The sequence below is a fragment of the Mobula birostris genome, chromosome 7, assembly GCF_030028105.1.
Source record: "Mobula birostris isolate sMobBir1 chromosome 7, sMobBir1.hap1, whole genome shotgun sequence".
In the NCBI taxonomy this organism is placed as follows: Eukaryota; Metazoa; Chordata; class Chondrichthyes; order Myliobatiformes; family Myliobatidae; genus Mobula; species Mobula birostris.
The window spans coordinates 19,062,884-19,082,381 of NC_092376.1; positions in this window are offsets into that span (position 1 = coordinate 19,062,884).

Sequence of the window (19,498 nt, forward strand, 5' to 3'; positions counted from 1 at the left end):
GCATCTGTAGAAAAAAGTAGAGTCAACGTTTTGGGCCAATACCCTTCGGCAGGACCGGAGAAAAAAAGATGAGGAGTAGATTTAAAGGGTGGGGGGGAGGGGAGAGATAAATACAAGGTGATAGGTGAAAACGGGAGGGAGAGGGATGAAATAAAGAGCTGGGAAGTTGATTGGTGAAAGAGTCAGAAAGAAAGAATGGAAGAAAGAAAAGGGGGGGAGGAGCACCAGAGGGAGGCAATGAACAGGCAAGGGGATAAGGTGAGAGAGGGAAAAGGGGATGGGGAATGGTGAAGGGTAGGGGGCATTACCAGAAGTTTGAGAAATCGATGTTCATGCCATCAGGTTGAAGGCTACCCAAATGGAATATAAGGTGTTCTTCCTCCAACCTGTGCGTGACCTCTTCACGATAGTAGAGGAGGCCATGGATTGACATATCAGAATGGGAATGAGAAGCGTTATTAACATAGGTGCCCACTAGGAGATCCTGCTTCTTCTGCTGGGCAGAGTGTAGGTGCTCGAAGAAGCGGCCTCCCAATCTATTTCCGATCTCGTTGATATACAGGAGGCCATACCAGGAGCACTAGACACAGTAAATGACCCCACAGACTCACAGGTGAAGTGTCGCCTCACCTGGAAGGACCGTTTGGGGCCCTGAATGATAGTGAGGGAGGAGGTGTGGGGGCAGGTGTAGTAACTGTTTCGCTTACAAGGATAATGCCAGGAGGGAGATCAATGGGGAGGGATAAGTGGACAAGGGAGTCAAGAGGGAGTGATCCCTGCGGAAAGCAGAAAGTGGAGGGAAAGGAAAGATTTGCTTGGTAGTGGGATCCCATTGGAGACGGTGGAGGTTCCGGAGAATTATGTGCTGGATGTGGAGCCTGGTGAGGTGGTAAATGAGGACAAGAGAAACCCTATCCCTGGTAGGGTGGCGGGGGATAGGCTAAGAGCAGATATGTGCAAAATGGAAGAGATGCGGTTGAGGGCAGCATTGATGGTGAAGGAAGGGAAGCTCCTTTCTTTGACAACGGAGGACATCTCCTTTGTTCTGGAATGAAAAGACTCATCCTGAGAGCAGATGCAGTAGAGATGGAGGAACTGCAAGAGGGGGATGGCGTTTTTACAAGTAACAGGGTGGGAGAGGTAGCTGTTCCACCCTATCCCATTTCAGGTAGCTGTGAGATTCTGTAGGTTTCTAACAGACATCAGTAGATAAGCTGTCTCCAGAGCTCTTGCTGGGTGGGGGGCGGTGTTGCCTGTAAATGCTTCCCCCCCCCCCCACCTCATTGTCACAAGGAGCTGGGAGTCTAGAGTGAGGATCAGAGTACTCGGGGCCTCTCTGCAACAAATAGAAGTCCTTGCCCCCGGGTGTAAACCTGGTAACGTGGGCAGACCACATGCTGAGAATAATCCATGACTTTCCTTTTCAAGTCAAGGCAGAATTAAACAGCCTCCTACAGAAAAAATACTGCTTTTGAAGTGGCAATATCACGGTTAACAAAATAATTCCAGAAGGACATTGTTTATATCTATTCCAATGCGAACAAGCTAAAGGTGGTTGGAATTATCCTTTATTTATTAAAATTGTTTCATAAAAACGTAATAGACAAGGGTAGGCCATGTGGCCCCTGAGTATCCTCACTGCATAATATGATCAGTCTTGTTGCAATCCACTTGGCTTACCATCCCGTAATCACAGAACATAGAACACTCCAGCAAGTACAGGCCTTTTGGCTCACTGTGTTGTGCCAATTTTATAACCTACTCTAAGCTCAATCTATCAGAACAAAGAACAAAACTCTTTGACATCCTTATGGTTTAAGTGTCTGCCTCGAACTTATTCAATGATATTGCCTCCATTATACTCTGTGGTACAGATTTCCAAACATCTGCATCCCTTCTGAGAGGAGAAATTCCTCCTTGAATGGCAACATTTTATTCTGAACCCAGCCCCTAAGTCAGAGTTAGAATCAGAATCAGATTTATTATCACTGATATTTGTTGTGAAATTTGTTGTTTTCAAGGGTAAACATCTTTCAAAGTAGCCACCTTCTTGTCAACTTTACCCCAGACAATCCCCCCTCATCATCTTCACTCCGTCTTCATGACTCCAATGAATACATGTCCAACTCCTTCATCCCAGAAAGCAAGCTGATGGGTCTTTTCTGCACTGCTTCCAGTCAAGTTTCTTTAACACTGGGAACCAAACCTGAATGCAGTACCACACGAACAGTCTAACTGCATGCTGCAAAGTTGCATCAGATCTTCTATGTGTTAATTTCCATACCCCTTGCTGTCCATCATTAAGGATCCCCATCACCCAGTACCTGCCCATTTGTCATTGTTATTATCAGGGCTAAGGTACAGGAGCCTGAAGACACACACCCTATGTTTCAGTAATAGCTTCTTCTCCTCCACCATCAGATTTCTGAATGGACAATGAATCAACCCATGAACACAACATCACTATTTTTTTTGCTCTCTTTTTGCACAACATATATATAAAGTAATTTTTTTTAATGTATTGCATTATACTGCTGCTGCAAAACAACAAATTTCACAACATATGCCAGTGATATTAAACCTGATTCTGATTTTGTTTCTGCTGTAAAAAACAGCATTACTAATTACTTGCTCTACCTGCTCGTCAAATATAGCTGTTTGACAACTTGAACACAGTGTTGTGGGCAAAAAAAAATGGGAAAAATACGGGTAGCACACACAAAATGTTGGAAGAACTCAGCTGATTTGGAGAATTGGAGAATGGACAAATGGAATACAGTGTTAGGAAGTGCATGTCGTACACTTTGGTTGAGGGAATAAAAGCATAGACAATTTTCTAAACAAAGAGAAAATTCAAAAATCCTGGGTGCAAAGAAGCTTGTGTGCTGTCATGCAGGATTCCCTGAAGGTTAACTTGCAGGATGGCAAATACAATGTTAGCACTCCTTTTGAGCAGACTAGATTATAAAAACAAGGATGTAATGCTAAGACTTTATAAGGCACTTGTAAAGCCTCACGTAGAGTATTATCAGCAGTTTTGGACCTCTTATCTAAGAAAGGATGTGTTGACATTGGAAAGGGTTTAAAGGAGGATCACAAAAATGATCTGGGAATGAAGAACTTATATGAGGAGCACATGGAGGCTCTGGGCCTGTACTCGGTGGAACTTAGAAGAATGAGGATGGATCTCATTGAAACTTACCAAATGTTGAAAGACCTAGATAGAGTGGATGTGGAAAGGGTGTTTCCAATTGTGGAGGAGTCTAAGACCAGAGGACACAACATCAGAATAGAGAGGTGTTCATTTTAGAATGGAGAATTGGAGTCATTTCTTCAGCCAGTGGGTAGTGAGTCTGTGGAATTCGTTGCTACAGGCAGCTGTGGAGACCAGGTCGTTGTGTATAGTTAAGGCAGAGGTTGATAGATTCTTGAGAGGGAAATTGATCAGCCATAGTTAAATCACAGAACAGATTTGATAGGCCGAATGGCCTAATTCTGCTCCTATGTCTGATGGTCTTATGGACTTTTTGACTGATTCTTCCTAGCAACATTGCTTGTAATTTTTAATGCCCATACTAAATGGACACTCTTCTATTCTGTGGTTGAGCCCTCTAGTTCTAGACTCCCCTCGTGTAGGAAACATCCTCTCCATATCCATTCTATCTAGGCCTTTCAACATTTATAGGTTTCAATGAGAACCCCCTCATTCTTCTAAATTCCAATGAGTACAGGCACAGAGCCATCAAACGCTCTTCATATGATAAGCCTTTCATTGCCGGAGTCATTTTTGTGAGCCTCGTTTGAACCCTCTCCAATGGCAGCACATTTTTTCTTAGATAAGAGGCCAAAAACTGCTCACCCTACTCCCAGTTGAATTCTTCCTTAAACTCCTCTGCTCTAAAGCAAGCAATGTCAGTTTCAATAGTTCCAGAACAAAACTCACTAACGCACTTTTTGTGCGTTACATGAATATAACTGCAAAGAAAGTACAACAGTGCCTTCACTTCCTCGGGAGTCTGCGGAGATTCGGCATGTCATCAAAAACCTTGGCAAATGTCTATAGATATGTGGTGGAAAGTGTGCTGACTGGCTGCATTACGGCCTTGCATGGGAATGCCAATGCCTCAGAGTGGAAAATCCTACAGAAGGTAATAGATTCGATCCATCATAAGTAAAACCCTCCCAACCATTGAGCACATCTACATGAAATGTTGCCGTAGAAAAGCAGCATCCATCATCCTCACCACCCAAGCTATACTCTTTTCTCACTGCTGCCATCAAGTAGAAGGTACAAGTGCCTCAGGAACTGCACTACCAAGAATAGTTACTACCCCTCCACCTTCAGACTCTTGAACAAAAGGGAATAACTACACTCGCTTAAGGACTCTTTTATCTTGTTATTTTATGCTTGTTATTTATTGCTATTTATTTCTATCTACAGACCCGGCTGGTGGCGTAGTGGCATCAGTGCCGGACTTCGGTATGAAAGGTCCCGAGTTCGAATCCAGCCGGCTCCCCTGCAGGCTTTCCATCCATGATGGGTTACGAGCTGGTGATCTCTTTGGAAGCTCACCCGGCAGAAGGCAATGGCAAAACCACTGCTGTAACTTGCCTCGTATGCGGTTCCCCACTACGTCAAAGAGGCGTGGAGGGAAATCGTCCACTAACCGGAGAAACTCCGGTTGCGACGTACCTTTCCTTTCCCATTTCTATCTGCACAGTTTGTTTACAGTTACCGTTCTATAGATTGGCTAAATATGCCCACACAGAAAGAATATCAGGGTTATGTGTGGTGACATGTATGTACCCTGATAATAAAATTCATTTTGAACTTTTGAACTTTTTTGAGATTAATTGCTAAATTGAATTTGTGTTAAGTAGACCCAAACAGGCATCCCTATTCACGATGGTCAAGATAACAAAGATTGGAGCAAATTCAAAACTAGAGGTGAATATTGCTTCAAAGTGCTCCATGTAATTTCTATATTGAATAATTACCTCATAGGTACCATTGCACAGGAGCCTAAAGTCCAACACCACCAGGTTTAATAAAAACTACGTCCCTTCAGACATCCAGTTCTTGAACCAATCAGCACAATCCTAATCAGCAACACTGTAGCCACCTTAATCATGTGGCACTAAAATAGATTAGGAGTTTTTTTACTGTCATTTTATTATTTCTTATAAAGTTTTTCATTGCACCTGTGTATACATGTACCAGTAACTTGGAATTTGAAGAAAATTGATGCGAGGCATCCATGGAGATGGTTATTATGATGATTAATATAAAATTGGCTACCCTTGACAGTGCTTAGGTTTGATAAACAGGAGAAAGACCAAGTTGAAATTAGCTCAGCTGAATAGGCAGGGGTTGTCGACATTAGCAGACTATTCAAGGACCAAAGGGCACAATTAGCCAAAGAGACCATATGACCATAACACCAAAAGACATTGAAGCAGAATTAGGCCGTTCGGTCCATCGAATCTGTTCCAGTAGTCCATCATGGCTGATTGATTATCCTTCTCAATCCCATTCTCCAGCCCTCTCCCCGTAAAATTTGACACCTTTACTAATCAAGGACCTATCAACCTCCACTTTAAGTATACCCAAATGACTTGTCTTCCACAGCTAACTGTGGCACTGAATTCCACAGATTCGCCACCCTCTGGCTAATAAAAAATTTTCCTCATCTCTGTTCCAAATGGACGTCCTTCTATTGTGAGGCTGTGCCCTGCGGTCCTAGACTCACCCACTGTAGGAAACATCCTCTCCACATCCACTCTTCCTAGGCCTTTCAGTATTCAATAGGTTTCAATGAGATCCCCCCCTCATTCTTCTAAACTCCAGCGAGTACAGGCTCAGAGACATTAAATGCTCCTCATATGTTAACCCTTTCATTCCAGGGACCATTCTCGTGAACTTCCTCTGGCTCCTCACCATGGCCATTCCATCCTTTCTTAGATAAAGGGCCCAAAACTGCTCACAATGCTCCAAGTGCAGTCTGACCAATGCCTTATAAAACCTCAGCATTACATTCCTGAGGCATGTGAGCCTGTATTTTTATATAAAAATGGGTGAAATCGGGACCTTACTGCTTTTAAGATTAAAATGGGTGAATTAGAAGGAAAGTGGAGGCAAAATTGAGGTAAAGTGATTTATAGGGCCAAGGAGAAAGGCAGGTGGATGGGACTGACTGGATTGTTCTGTAAAGAATCAGAAGTGATACAAGGGGCTGAATGGCCTCCTTCCAAGTTGGAGATATTCTCTGATGCTATACTTCCTCTCCAGTCAGTTCAGTAGATGATCACCCATTTCAAGGGTATATCTCATTTGAGTGGGGATGGGGTTACCAATGGGGAGGGGTTCAAAGTTCAAAGTAGATTTAGTATCAAATACATAAATGTCACCATCTATTACCCTGAGATTCATTTTAGGTGGCCATTCACAGTAAATACAAAGAAACACAATAGAATCAATGAACAACCGCACACAACAAAGATGGACAAACAACCAGTGTCCAAAAGACAACAAACTGTACAAGTAAAAAATATATATGATAATAATAAATAAATAAGCAATTATTATTGAGAACATGACTTAAAGAGTTCTTGAAAGGGAGTCCATAGGCTGTGGCATCAGTTGAGATGAGCGAAGTTATCCACACTAGTTCATGAGCCTGATGGTTGAAGGGTAATGACTGTGCTTGAGCTTGGTGGTGCAGGATCTAAGTCTCCTGGTTGGGTGGGAGAGAAAGGACTCGCAGCAATGACTCTCTTTCAGAGAGGGTTAGCAAAAGGAAGTGCCAGTTGCAGCCCAGTGACAGCCAGCACTCATGGGCTGTAACGAGAATTTTCAATAAGGAAAGTGGATCGTCAGAGGGATTAATGCCTTTACATTTTCTCATCATTTCCACCGGCAGCCTAACAATGGATCGTTTATCAAAATGACATCCCGCTTCACTTCTGCAAGCTGATCAGTGGCCAGCCTAATCTGGCACTTTGCGTCAAGAATTACAGAGGATTGTGTTACTGGAGCTGGGGGAGTGGAGAGGTTTTTTTGGCAAAGGGGTGGGCAGTGTATGAGTGGGGTGGGGGGGAGGGTGAAGTGCGTTCAAGTTGGTCTTCACATGCAATTGATACCTGTCCTAATGACGGTTTCAGCATTCACCGTAAATATTTAGCACGTCACCTTCCATTCCTCATCGATTCTTCACCTCAGCCAATTTAATGCAATTCGAGTGAGGGCTGATCATTGCAATAATCAACTTAGTAGAATTTGTTAGGAAGAGTAAATAGGACAATACCCAAAAATGCTAAAAAAAAAAGGTCAATTTTCAAAGTAAAGGCTTGATTGTGTCAATCACTAAATATAGAACACAGATGAAGTCATCATTTTTTTCCTCATTTACTGTATCTGTTTATACACTATGAAGGCAAAATTTTCTCATGGATGTAGACCATAAGACCATAACACATAGCAACAGAATTAGGCCATTTGCCCCATCGATTCTGGCTCCACCATTCCATCATGGCTATTTTATTACCCCTCTTAAACCCATTCTTCTTCTCCCCATAACCATTGGTATTCTTACTAATTAAGAACCTAACAATCTCCACTTCAAATATATCTAATGCTTTGGCTTCACAGCAATTTATGGCAATGAACTCCACACAATCACCACTGTCTGGCTAAAGAAATCCCTCGTCACCCCTGTTCTAAAGAGTCAGCCTTCTATCCTGAGGCAGTACCCCCTGGTCCTAGATTCCTTCACTATAGGAATCATCTTCTCTATGTCCACTCTTTCTAGGCCTTTCAATATTTGATAGGTTTCAATAAGATCCCCCATCATTCTTCCAAACTCCACCGAGTACAGACCCAGTGACTCCTCATTCATTAACCCTTTCACTCTCACAATCATTCCTGTGAACATCCTCTGGACCCACTCCAATGACCACACATCCTTTCTCAGATAAGGGGCTCAAAACAGCAGTCTGACTAATGCTTTATAAAACCTCAGCATTTCATCCTTGCTGTTATTTTCCAGTCCTCTTGAAATGAATGCTAACTTTAAAGGAAAAACATTTTTCAATGAGAAAATGATGACTTTAAATGGAATGTCAAATTTGGGCTTCCTTGACTTAATAATCAATGATATCTTGCAATGCTTTACATTGCCAGCTGTAAGACCGTTGTTCAGTTCTCACCGCAAAAACAGTGCTTGTACATTCTAATCGTGACTGCATGTGTTTTCTCTGGGTGCTCTGGTTTTCTTCCACATTCCAAAGACATGCGAAAGTCTCAGGCAAATAGGCGTAGCTAGAATGCCAAAGACTTTTGCTCAGCACGGTATTTTGGTTAAAACAGGGTGGTTTGGTGGATGAGCCATGCTGAGGCATGGCAAGGCACAACGTGTTCCAGCCGGGGTAGCAAACGGAGTTCATATTGCTGTCGGAGATGGGGCGAACGATTTAGAGAGAACTCGATCAGGAAGAGCTTCGATGCCCATCAGCCTGCCTTGGGTACGAGGCTGGATCACTTCAAGCGCTGAGCCGATTTGGTGACATTGAGAATGATTTTGGGCTGTGTGGCCCAAACGTACCGTCCAGGTCCAAGAAGGCGGCACTACCTGGCGCTAGGACAATTTAAATGCCGGCGCAGATCGACTGGAAGCCTGAGTGTCAGGAAAGGATGCAAGGGTTGGGCTGGTTTTGCTCACCCTAGTGCAAATGTTCTTTCTTTCTCCGTGGCGCCAAAGCTGTAGACTGATCCGGCTGCTGTGTGTTTTGGCCCCGCTGGGTGTGATGAATCAGCACTGAGGCTTGGGCCTACTCCGGCTGCTGTTACAGCGGATCTGGGGAATCAGTCTGGTTCAGAATGCTGTTGGCTTGCTTCTATTGTTTGCACGATTTGAACTTTTTCTCTCTCTCTTTCTCTGCACAGTAGTTTCTAGTCTTTCTTTTTATTAATTGGGTTATTCAGGTTTCATGCTTTGTGACTGCTTGTAAGCAGACAAATCTCAAGGTGAAATTTGATAATAAATATGCTTTGAAATGGGAAAGTGGTTGGGAAACAAAAATAAGAATACTTTGTTTTGCTTTAGGTCAGTAGTATTAAAGCAGGGGGATCCCAACCTGGAACCCATGGACGTCTCTATTAATGGTAGGGATCCATCGCACTAAGAAGACTGGAAATTCCTGTATTAAGTGTTACTTGGTAACTGAAAAGACATAATATATAGTACTGTGCAAAATTCTTAGCTATATAAATGTGGCTAGGAATTCTGCATTGTACTATGCATGTCAATGACTTGGACTATGAGATTAATGATTTGTGGCTAAATTTGCCGATGATACAAAGATAGGTGGAGGAGCGGGTAATGTTGAGGAAACAGAGAGCCTGCAGAGACTTAGATAGTTTAGGGGAATGGGCAAAGGAGTGGCAAATGAAATACAATGTTGGAAAATGTATGGTCGTGCACTTTGGTGGAAGAAATAAATGGGCAGACTATTATTTAGATGGGGAGAGAATTCAAAATGCAGAGATGCAAAGGGACTTGGGAGTCCTTGTGCAAGATACCCTAAAGGTTAACCTCCAGGTTGAGTTGGTGGTGAAGAAGGCGGATGTAATGTTGGCATTCATTTCTAGAGGAACAGAATATAAGAGCATAGATGTGATGCTGAGGCTCTATAAGGCACTTGTGAGACCACACTTGGAGTATTGTGTGCAGTTTTGGGCTCCTTATTTTAGAAAGGATATACTGACATTGGAGGGGGTTCAGGGAAGACTCACGAGAATGATTCCAGGAATAAAAGGGTTACCGTATGAGGAACGTCTGCAGTTCTAGGGCTGTATTCCCTGGAGATCAGGAGAATGAGGGAGGATCTCATAGAAACATTCCGAATGTTAGAAGGCCTGAACACATTAGATATGGCGAAGTTATTTCCCATGGTAGGGGAGTCTAGGACAAAAGGGCACGACTTTAGGATTGAAGGACGTCCATTTAGAGCAGAGATGCGGAGAAATTACTTTAGTCAAAGGGTGGTAAATCTGTGGAGTTTGTTACCATAAGCAGCTGTGGAATTCAAGTCATTGGGCGTATTTATTGCAGAGATAGATAGGTTTTCAATTAGCCAGGGCATCAAAGGGGATGGGGAGAAGGCAGGGCAGTGGGGATGACTGGAAGAATTAGATCAGCCCATGATTGAATGGCAGAGCAGACTTGATGGGCTGAATGGCCTACTTTAGTTCCGATACCTTATGGTCTTACGGTACTATATGGGTTAATTTTAGTGAGCAGTTAACGTGTTATGTTGGCGCTAGAAGCATGGCAACACTCGCGGACTGCCCAGCGCCATCCTCACTGATCTCATTTGATGCAAACGACATTTCACTGTACGTTTTGAAGTACACGTGACAAATAAAGCTAAATTTTTAAACCTTTAAAAATATCTGACATCCAGATTTTGCTGGAAAGAAACCTTGTTATATCTCGCTGTAAGAGGAGTTCTCCAAAAATATTCCCGGCCAAAACTTTGACAGTAATCAGGAATGAAGCTGAATATTGATGGGCATAATCTCCCTCTTGGCTCGCAGCCTATGTTTTTTTATTTGATGAGACTTCGACGATGCACCTGGATCATTATATTTTTAAGGTGGCTATGTAAGTTCAAGCTTTTATTATTATTAGAATGTCAAATGCAAGGAATACATTTATTTGACAGTCACGATTTTCTGAAATGTAAATATCATTTAGGGTGGAACGGTAGTAGTTAGGGGGTTGCTATTATAGATCGGGTCGTTCCAGAGTTCAGAGTTCAATTCTGGTGTCATCTGTAAGGAGTTCGTGTGTTCTCCCCGTGAACCACGTGGGTTTCCTCCGCATGCTCCGGTTTCCTCCCACAGTCCAAAGACGTACTGATTAGTAGGTTAATTGGTCATTGTCAATTTTCCTGTGATCAGGCTAGGGTTAAATAGGTGTTTTGCTGGACGATGCAGCTCACTGGGCTGGAAGGGCCTGTCCCACACTGATCTCTAAATAAACAAATAAAATTAATATGCTCCTGCCAGTCATATTCACATAGTATGTATAACATCTATAGCGCATCGCATGTTGCCCTGCGGTGAAATGTAACAGCAATGTCCATACAAAATCAGAGAACGTGGAAAAACTTGGCAGGTCAAGCAGCATCTGAGGAAAGAGAAACAATTACCGTTTAAGGTCTGGGACCCTTTATTAGAACCGGGGCGTCACGGTAGCGAAGCGGTTAGTTGAAAGCTATTATAGCGTCAACAACCTGTGTTCAATTGCACTGGTGTTTGTCGGGAGATGGTACACTCTCCCCATGACCATGCAGTTTTCCTCTGGGTGCTCTGGTTTCCTCCTACATTCCAAAGACTAATGGGTCAGTAGGTTAATTGGCTACATGGATGTAATTGAGTTGTGTGGGCTCGTTGGTCCAGGAGGGCCAATACTCAAAATGAAATGACATATAAAACTGTTGCCTGGGTAGTAACAAAGATCAAAGTTCAAAATAAATTTATTATTAAAGTATGTATTGTATATGTCAACATATACTATACCCTGATTCATTTTCTTGTGGACATTCGCAGCAGAGCAAAGAAATACAATAGAATCATTGATGAAGATAAAGCAGTGGATGTCATGTATATGGATTTCAGTAAGGCATCTGATAAGTTTCCCCATGCAAGGCTCATTGAGAAAGTAAGGAAGCATGGGATCCAAGGAGACCTTGCTTTGTGGATCCAGAACTGGCTTGCCCACAGAAGGCAAAGGGTGGTTGTAGATGGGTTTTATTCTGCATGGAGGCCGGTGACCAGTGGTGTTCAGCAGGGATCTGTTATGAGACTCCTCTTCTTTGAAATTTTTGTAAGTGAGCTGGGTGAGGAAGTAGAAGGGTGGGATAGTAAATTTGTTAATGACGCAAAAGTTGGAGATGCTGTGGATAGTCTGGAGGGTTGTCAGAGGTTACAGCAGGAAATCGATAGGATGCAGAACTGGGCTGAGAAGTGGCAGATGGACTTCAACCCAGATAAGTGTGAGGTGGTTCATTTTGGTAGGTCCAATTTGAAAACACATTATAATATAAATGGTAAGACTATTGGCAGTGTGAAGGATCAAAGAGATCTTGGGGTCAATGTCCATAGGACACTCAAATCTGCTGTGCAGGTTGATAGTGTTGTTAAGAAGGTGTATGGTATGTTGGCCCTCATCATCCATGGGATTGAGTTCAAGAGCCGTGAGGTAATGTTACAGATATATAAGACCTTAGTTAGACCCCACTTGGAGTACTATGTTCAGTTCTGGTCACCTCACTACAGGAAGGGCATGAATACTATAGAGAGTATGCAGAGGAGATTTACAAGGATGTTGCCTGGATTGGAGAGTGTGTCTTATGAGAATAGGTTGAGTGAACTTGGCCCTTTCTCCTTGGATCAAAGGAGGATGAGAGGTGACCTGATAGAGGATGATGAGATGCATTGATCATGTGGATAGCCAGAGACTTTTTCCCAGGGCTGAAATGGTTAACAGGAGGGTGCATAGTTTTAAGGTGCTTGGAAGTAGGTACAGGAGGCATGTCAGAGGTAAGTTTTTCACACAGAGAGTGGTGGGTGCATGGAATGCAATGCCAGCGACAGTGGTAGAGGCTGGTACAATAGGGTTTTTTAAGAGATTCTTAGATAGGTACACAGAGCTTAGAAAAATAGTGGACCATACAGTAGTGAAATTCTAGGCAGTTTCTCGAGTAAGGTGCATAGTCGGCATAACATTGTGGGCCGAAGGGCCTTTAATTTGCTGTAGATTTCTATGTTTCTATGTTCTACGAAAAATTACATATCAATAAAGAGAACCAATGTACAAAAGCAGTCAAATACAAAATGTGCAAATGCAATAAAAAACAAATATTAATATTGATGAATAAATAGCAAATAAATAATACTGAGAACATGAGTTGTAGAGTACTTGAAAGTGAGTTCATAAGTTACGGAATCAGTTCAGAGTTGAGGTGAGTGAAGTTACTCACTCTGGTTCGGAGGCCTGATGACTGAAGGGTAATGACTGTTCCTGAACCTGGTGGTATGGGACCTATGGCTCCTGTACCTCCTTTCTGATGGCAGCGGAGCGAAGAGAGCATGGTCTAGATGGTGAGGATCCTTGATGATGGATGCTGCCTTTCTTGCGGTGGTGCTCCTTGTAGATGTGCTCAATGGCTTTCCCTGTGATAGTCATGGCTGTACCCACAACATTCATTATGAAAACTCAAAGAGTTTTCCGTCTCACCAGTACTGGAATTGGACTCCGCCAAGGAATACCAGACACAAGAGCTTGGCATTAAGAGAAACAAATGATTCAACCAGTAGAATGATCTCAATAAACATCTTTGGCCATGTTATTTACACAACTCAAACAGCAGATGTCCCCATCAGTGAGTTACCCTGCTCAATCCATGGTTTGCTGAATAATTGAAAATCCAAAAAAAAAAGCTGCTGGAAATATGCAATACAACCAGAAAATGCTCGAAACTCCCCGCAGGTCGGGCAGCATTCGGGGAAAGAGAAACAGTATGCAGTGCAGTTCAGGGATGATTCATTAATGTACCATATCAGATTGATTGTGAAGAATTGGCAAACGTGCATGTGGCCAATCGATAGCGCAGTGAATTGATTTATCCTCCTGCGCGTGGAGGGCTGTCTCTTCTCGTGCGAGTTTTTGAGTGTTCTTATCGTCGTCTCGGTGGGCCTGGTCCATAGCTCCCACACTGTAAGTTGTCCAGCATATACAGTGACTTACGTGACTCAGTAAAAATGTTTACGATGCTGAGGATGTTCTACGAGTCTGTGGTGGCCAGAGCTATCATGTTTGCTGTTGTGTGCTGGGGCAGCAGGCTGAGGGTAGCAGACTCCAACAGAATCAACAAACTCATTCGTAAGGCCACTGATGTTGTGGGGATGGAACTGGACTCTCTCACGGTGGTGTCTGAAAAGAGGATGCTGTCCAAGTTGCATGCCATCTTGGACAATGTCTCCCATCCACTACATAATGTACTGGGTGGGCACAGGAGTACATTCAGCCAGAGACTCATTCCACTGAGATGCAACACTGAGCGTCATAGGAAGTCATTCCTGCCTGTGGCCATCAAACTTTACAACTTCTCCCTTGGAGGGTCAGACAGCCTGAGCCAATAGGCTGGTCCTGGACTTATTCCCTGGCATAATTTACTTTTTACTATTTAACTATTTCTGGTTTATTACTATTTATTATTTATGGCGCAACTGTAACGAAAACCAATTTCCCCCAGGATCAATAAAGTATGACTATGACTATGACTATGACTAAAAATGTTTAATCCTATTCTCTGTTATCATACTTGCTCCATGCATACATAACAATTAGAACCCACCAATAAAGGATCAATGTTGTATTTCCACATGAGAATGCAGTACACCTTTTAGAAGGGATCTGGGAGATGATGGGTTCCCCTTGCCCTGGTTCCCCTTGTCCTTCTGGGCCAGGGGCTCCCAACCTGGAGTCTACAGGCTCCTCGGTTAATGGTAGGGGCCCATGGCATAGAAAAGGTTGGGGACCTCTGTTCTAGGGGATGACAGGGATTTGGCAAGAGATACTGCAGTGACTGAGAACCACTTTGCATGCAGATTTTAAATATACATTCCAAGGACTTTATGTCCATCAATATTAGCAGAATTTGGTTCAAGCTCTGATAATAGTGAAACTTTAGGCAAAAAAAAAAATTGGACAACTACTCAAATTGAAAGATATAATGAATTCAATTTCCTCAGGCAAAATCTGGACATCAGATGTGTGATGACTCTCTATTACAGTTTATATTGAAAGTTGACAGCAAAATGGTATTTCCAAGACTCAACATGTATCTTTGGAATGTGACTAGCTACAGCATATTAATTTCTTTTACATTTCAGGACATCACGACTGTCAAAGAAGATTACTTCTAGTGGTTGGGCATACCAGTAACAATAAAATTCTGTACTTACAATGCTGCTCTCACAAAATAGAGCGATGTAGTTTCTTCACAGAAGTGCCATCAAGAAAAATAGGCACTGAATCATAAGGGAGACATTAGGATCAACACTTTATTAAAGTATTTAGTGTTCAAGAGGGGCTTTAAAGGGGGAAAGGGAAGTGGAGAGCCACGGTAGAGAAGTGGTTAGTCGCTTCGAGTACGCAAGTTCAATCCTGACCTCCGGTGTTATCTGTGTAGAATTTGCATATTCTTCATGTGATCCGCCGGATTGCTGCCTGGTGCTCCAGTTTCCCTCCATTTCTCTAGCAGGAGCCGGACGGTTGGCTGACCACTATAAATGACCCTTTCCACACCTCATTATGCATCCCTCCATTCCAAAGAAAGCAACCTCAGCTTTGCTATTCGTTTCCTGTAACTCTAATTTTCCTGGCTGCATCGTCACAAAGTTCCTCTGCACCCTCTCAGCGCAGTCACATGTCTCCTGCAATGTGGTAGCCAAAACTCTATACCACAGAGCTGTGGCCTAGCTCGTGTTGCATGCAGCTCTATCATAACTTACCCGCATTTACATTCACACCTCAACTACTAAAGCCATCCTGTGGACTTTGGTAACACTTAACTCGCCTCCCCTTAATGGAAGGCAGGCTGGAGATACATACAAGAGGTGATTGATAAGTTCGTGACCCTAGGTAGGATGAGTCAATTTTAGAAAACCTAGCACATTTATTTTTCAACATAGTCCCCTCCTACATGTACACAGTTAGTCCAGCAGTCGTGGAGCATACGGTTCCCTTCTTTGCAGAAGTGGATCACAGCAGGGGTGATTGATAAGTTTGTGGCCTTGGGTAGAAAGAGATGAGTTATACAGCTCTTGTTACATACACGTGCAGTTCAACTCTTTGAGTGAAAAGGCAGAAAGTTTGAAGTTACTAACTCATCTCCTTCTATATTAGGCCACGAACTTATCAATCACCTCTGCTGTTGTCCACTTTCTGGAGGTCCAAGATGCCAACTTCTACAAAGAAGGGATCCGTATGCTCCACGACCGCTGGACTAAGTGTGTAAATGTAGGAAAAATAAATGTGCTACGTTCTCTAAAATTGACACCTTCTACCGTAGGCCATGAACTTATCAATCACCCCTCATATGTCCCTACCAAAGGAGGTGCAATGCACTCCTTCCCTCCACTTACCTGCAGGTCACTCTTGGGCATGGCTTCAGGGTCACGGAGCCATAGGAGCAGGTGGTGGATGGTTGTCTGAGCAGCTGGTGCATATCGCGTCCTGGTTATGCAAACTCTGACGCCAGGCAGGTACTCTCTGAAGAGAATTGATAATGGCTGGGGTCATCCATTTTGTAAAGACACTGCCCAAGAAAAGACGATGGTAAATCACTTCTCTGGAAAAATTTGCCAAGAACAATCATGTTCATGGATAAGACCATGATCGCCCACATAACTACAACATGGCACATAATGATAAGGATGATATCTCCTTTAAAAATGCTGGGCAGACACTGCAAGGTCTCTTTTCCCCTCCATTATCCAGACATCTATTGTACATTCCCTTGCCTTATTGAATCTCACTTAATACATCACCTCTTTGGGAATCTCATTGAAAAGCCTAGGTAGAGCAGACATGGAATCTTGAACCAAGGACACAGCCTCAGAATACAAGGGCATCCCATTAGAACAGGGATGAGGAAGAATTTCTTTAGCCAGAGGGTGGTGAATCTGCGGAATTCATTGCCACATACTGCTGTGGAGGCTGTCACTGGCAATATTCAAAGCAGGGGTTGATAGGTTCTTGATTGGTAGGGGCATCAAAAGTTATGGGGAGAAGACAGAAGCATGGGGTTGAAAGGGATAATAAATTAGCCATGATGGAATGGTGGACCAGACTCAATGGTCCAAGTAGCCTAATTCCGCTCCCATGTCGTATGGTCTTATGCTTTTATGGTCTCACATTTTCTGTATTAAATACCTTTGAATCTTTGTCAATTTTCCACAGAATATTAAAATCCTCATAAATTCAAACACTTACTCCTCCCTCTGAACCATGCCACCAATCGTTATTCCATCTGCAAACATCTTCGGTATTAGTGTTGGTTTATTACTGTCACATGCACCGAGATATAATGAAAAGTGTCTTGCAAACTATCAGTACAGATCAGATCATCACACAGAGCATTGAGGCAGAACAAGCTAAAATAATAGTGTAGGTTAAAGTGTAACTGCGACAGAGAAAGTGCAGTGCTTCTTGATCGTGGACTTTATATCAAGCTGGAGAAATCTGAATTTTACGTTTTCTGTTTTTCATTTTTGGGTTTTATCGTCTCTAATGGCCATCTTAAGACGGACCCTACTAAGAGACAGGCAGTCAGAGATTGGCCACACCATCCAGTGTGAAACAAGTCAAATATTTCCTGGCATTTGCCAACTTTTACTAAAAGTTCATCAGGAACTTGAGCTCAGTGGCGTCTCCGGAGACAGCACTAACTAAGAGATCCACAGGCCCTTTTGTTTGGACTACCAAAGCAGAGGCTACTTTTGCAGAGCTCGAATAGCAGTTCATGACACTTTGGTTGCACCTAACCTGGACCCTCCCTTCATCGTGGAGGTGGATACATCGGATGTCGAAGTGGGTGCTGTGTTGTCTCAATGGACACCTTTGGCAGTAAATTGCACCCATGTGCGATCTTCTCCAGGCGGCTCTCCCAGGCAGAGGAGAACGATGACATCAGATATAGTGAGCTGCTCACGGTCAAGTTGGCTCTGGATGAATGGCGCCACTGGCTTGAGGGGGCCAAGAACTTGTTTATCACAGGGGGGGACCACAAGAACCTGGCTTATATTCACACGGACAAGACACTAAATTCCCCATTGGCCAAGTGGTCTCTTTTCTTTAACCACTTTAATTTCATCCTGACCTATCGACCAGAGTAAAAAGTTCAGAAACCAGATGGCTTGTCCCGTTGGTTCAACAAACCCGAATGAGAGGAGCAGCCTTCCACCATTTTGCCCCAAGGCGAGGTGATAGCACCAATTAGTTGGGGAATCGGTGCATTTGTTTGCAAGGCCCAGGCACAGGGGGAGATTCCTAAGCACAGTCCTCCAGGCTGAGTGCTCATGTCAAGTTCCGTCGGTCTTAAATACTTCAATGGGGACATTCATCGAGAATGACCACTCACAGAGGAACTCGAGTTCATCAAGAGAAGATATTGGTGGTCTGGATTGGCAAGAGAGTTCCAACAATACATGCAGGCATGCAAGGTGTGTGCCCAGATCAAGGTGACCCACACCCAACCCCAAGGGCTCCTTCACCCTCTGTCTGTTCCGGACAGACCATGGGCTCACATCTCCATGGACTTTATCAGGGGTCTTCCACCTTCCAAGAGGATGATTGTCAACGTGGTAATTGTAGATCAGTTTTCAAAAGCCTGCAAATTCATTGCCTTAGACAAACTATCATCCGTAGTGGAGACAGCCGAGATTGTCCTGCACCAGGTTTTCAGGATCCAAGGATTTCCAGTGAACATTGTGCTAGGTCACAGTCCTCAATTTGCATCACATTTTTGGAGGGAATTCTGTAAGCTGATTGATGCAACAGTGAGTCTTTCCCCTGGGTTTCACCCAAAATCCAAAGCCCAAACGCAGCGGGTGAACCAAGATCTGGAACGAACCCCAAGCCTTGCCTCAGAAGAACCAGACGAGTGATGTGACCATTTGATGTGGCCAGAGGTCACCCACAACACTTTATGGCATTTAGTGCACGGGAATTCTAATGCCAATTTGGGTATTCTCCACCACTCTTACCTGAGCAGGAGGCCAAGGTTGGTGTTCCTGTGGCCAAAGATCTCATCCAATGCTGCAAGGAGAGATGGACTAGGGCAAGCAAGGAAGGCTGAAGTAAAGGGTAACTGCAAGAGAAGACAGGGACCAGTTTTGCAGACAGGGCAACAGGTCTGGCTGTTGACTCAGGATTTGCCTCTCCAGGTGGAGTCTAGGGAATTAGTGCCCAAGTTCATTGGACCCTTCAAGGTTCTCAGGAAAGTAAACCCAGTGGCTTACACCTTGCAACTCCCCAAGACCCTCACGATCAATCCCACTTTACACATTTCCAAATTAAAACCTGTGAACACCAGCCCTTTAACCCTACTACTATCAGTCCCACCACCATCCAGGTTTGTCAATGGGGAAAAGGCCTTCGCCGTAAAAAGAATTTTGGATTCACGAACTGCTTGGGATGTTCAGAAGTTCCTTGTGGACTGAGAAGAATATGAGCCCAAGGAACGGTGCTGGGTTTCTGAAAGGCATACCTTGGATCTAGCTCTCATCCATGACTACCATCATTGTCTCTCCAAACAGTTAATACAATCAGGTATCGGTATTAGGGGAGGGGGTCCTGTTACGATATACACGATATGCACTCAACTGCAACAGCTTCTGGAGTTTAGGCACTCAGACTCTCAGGAATAT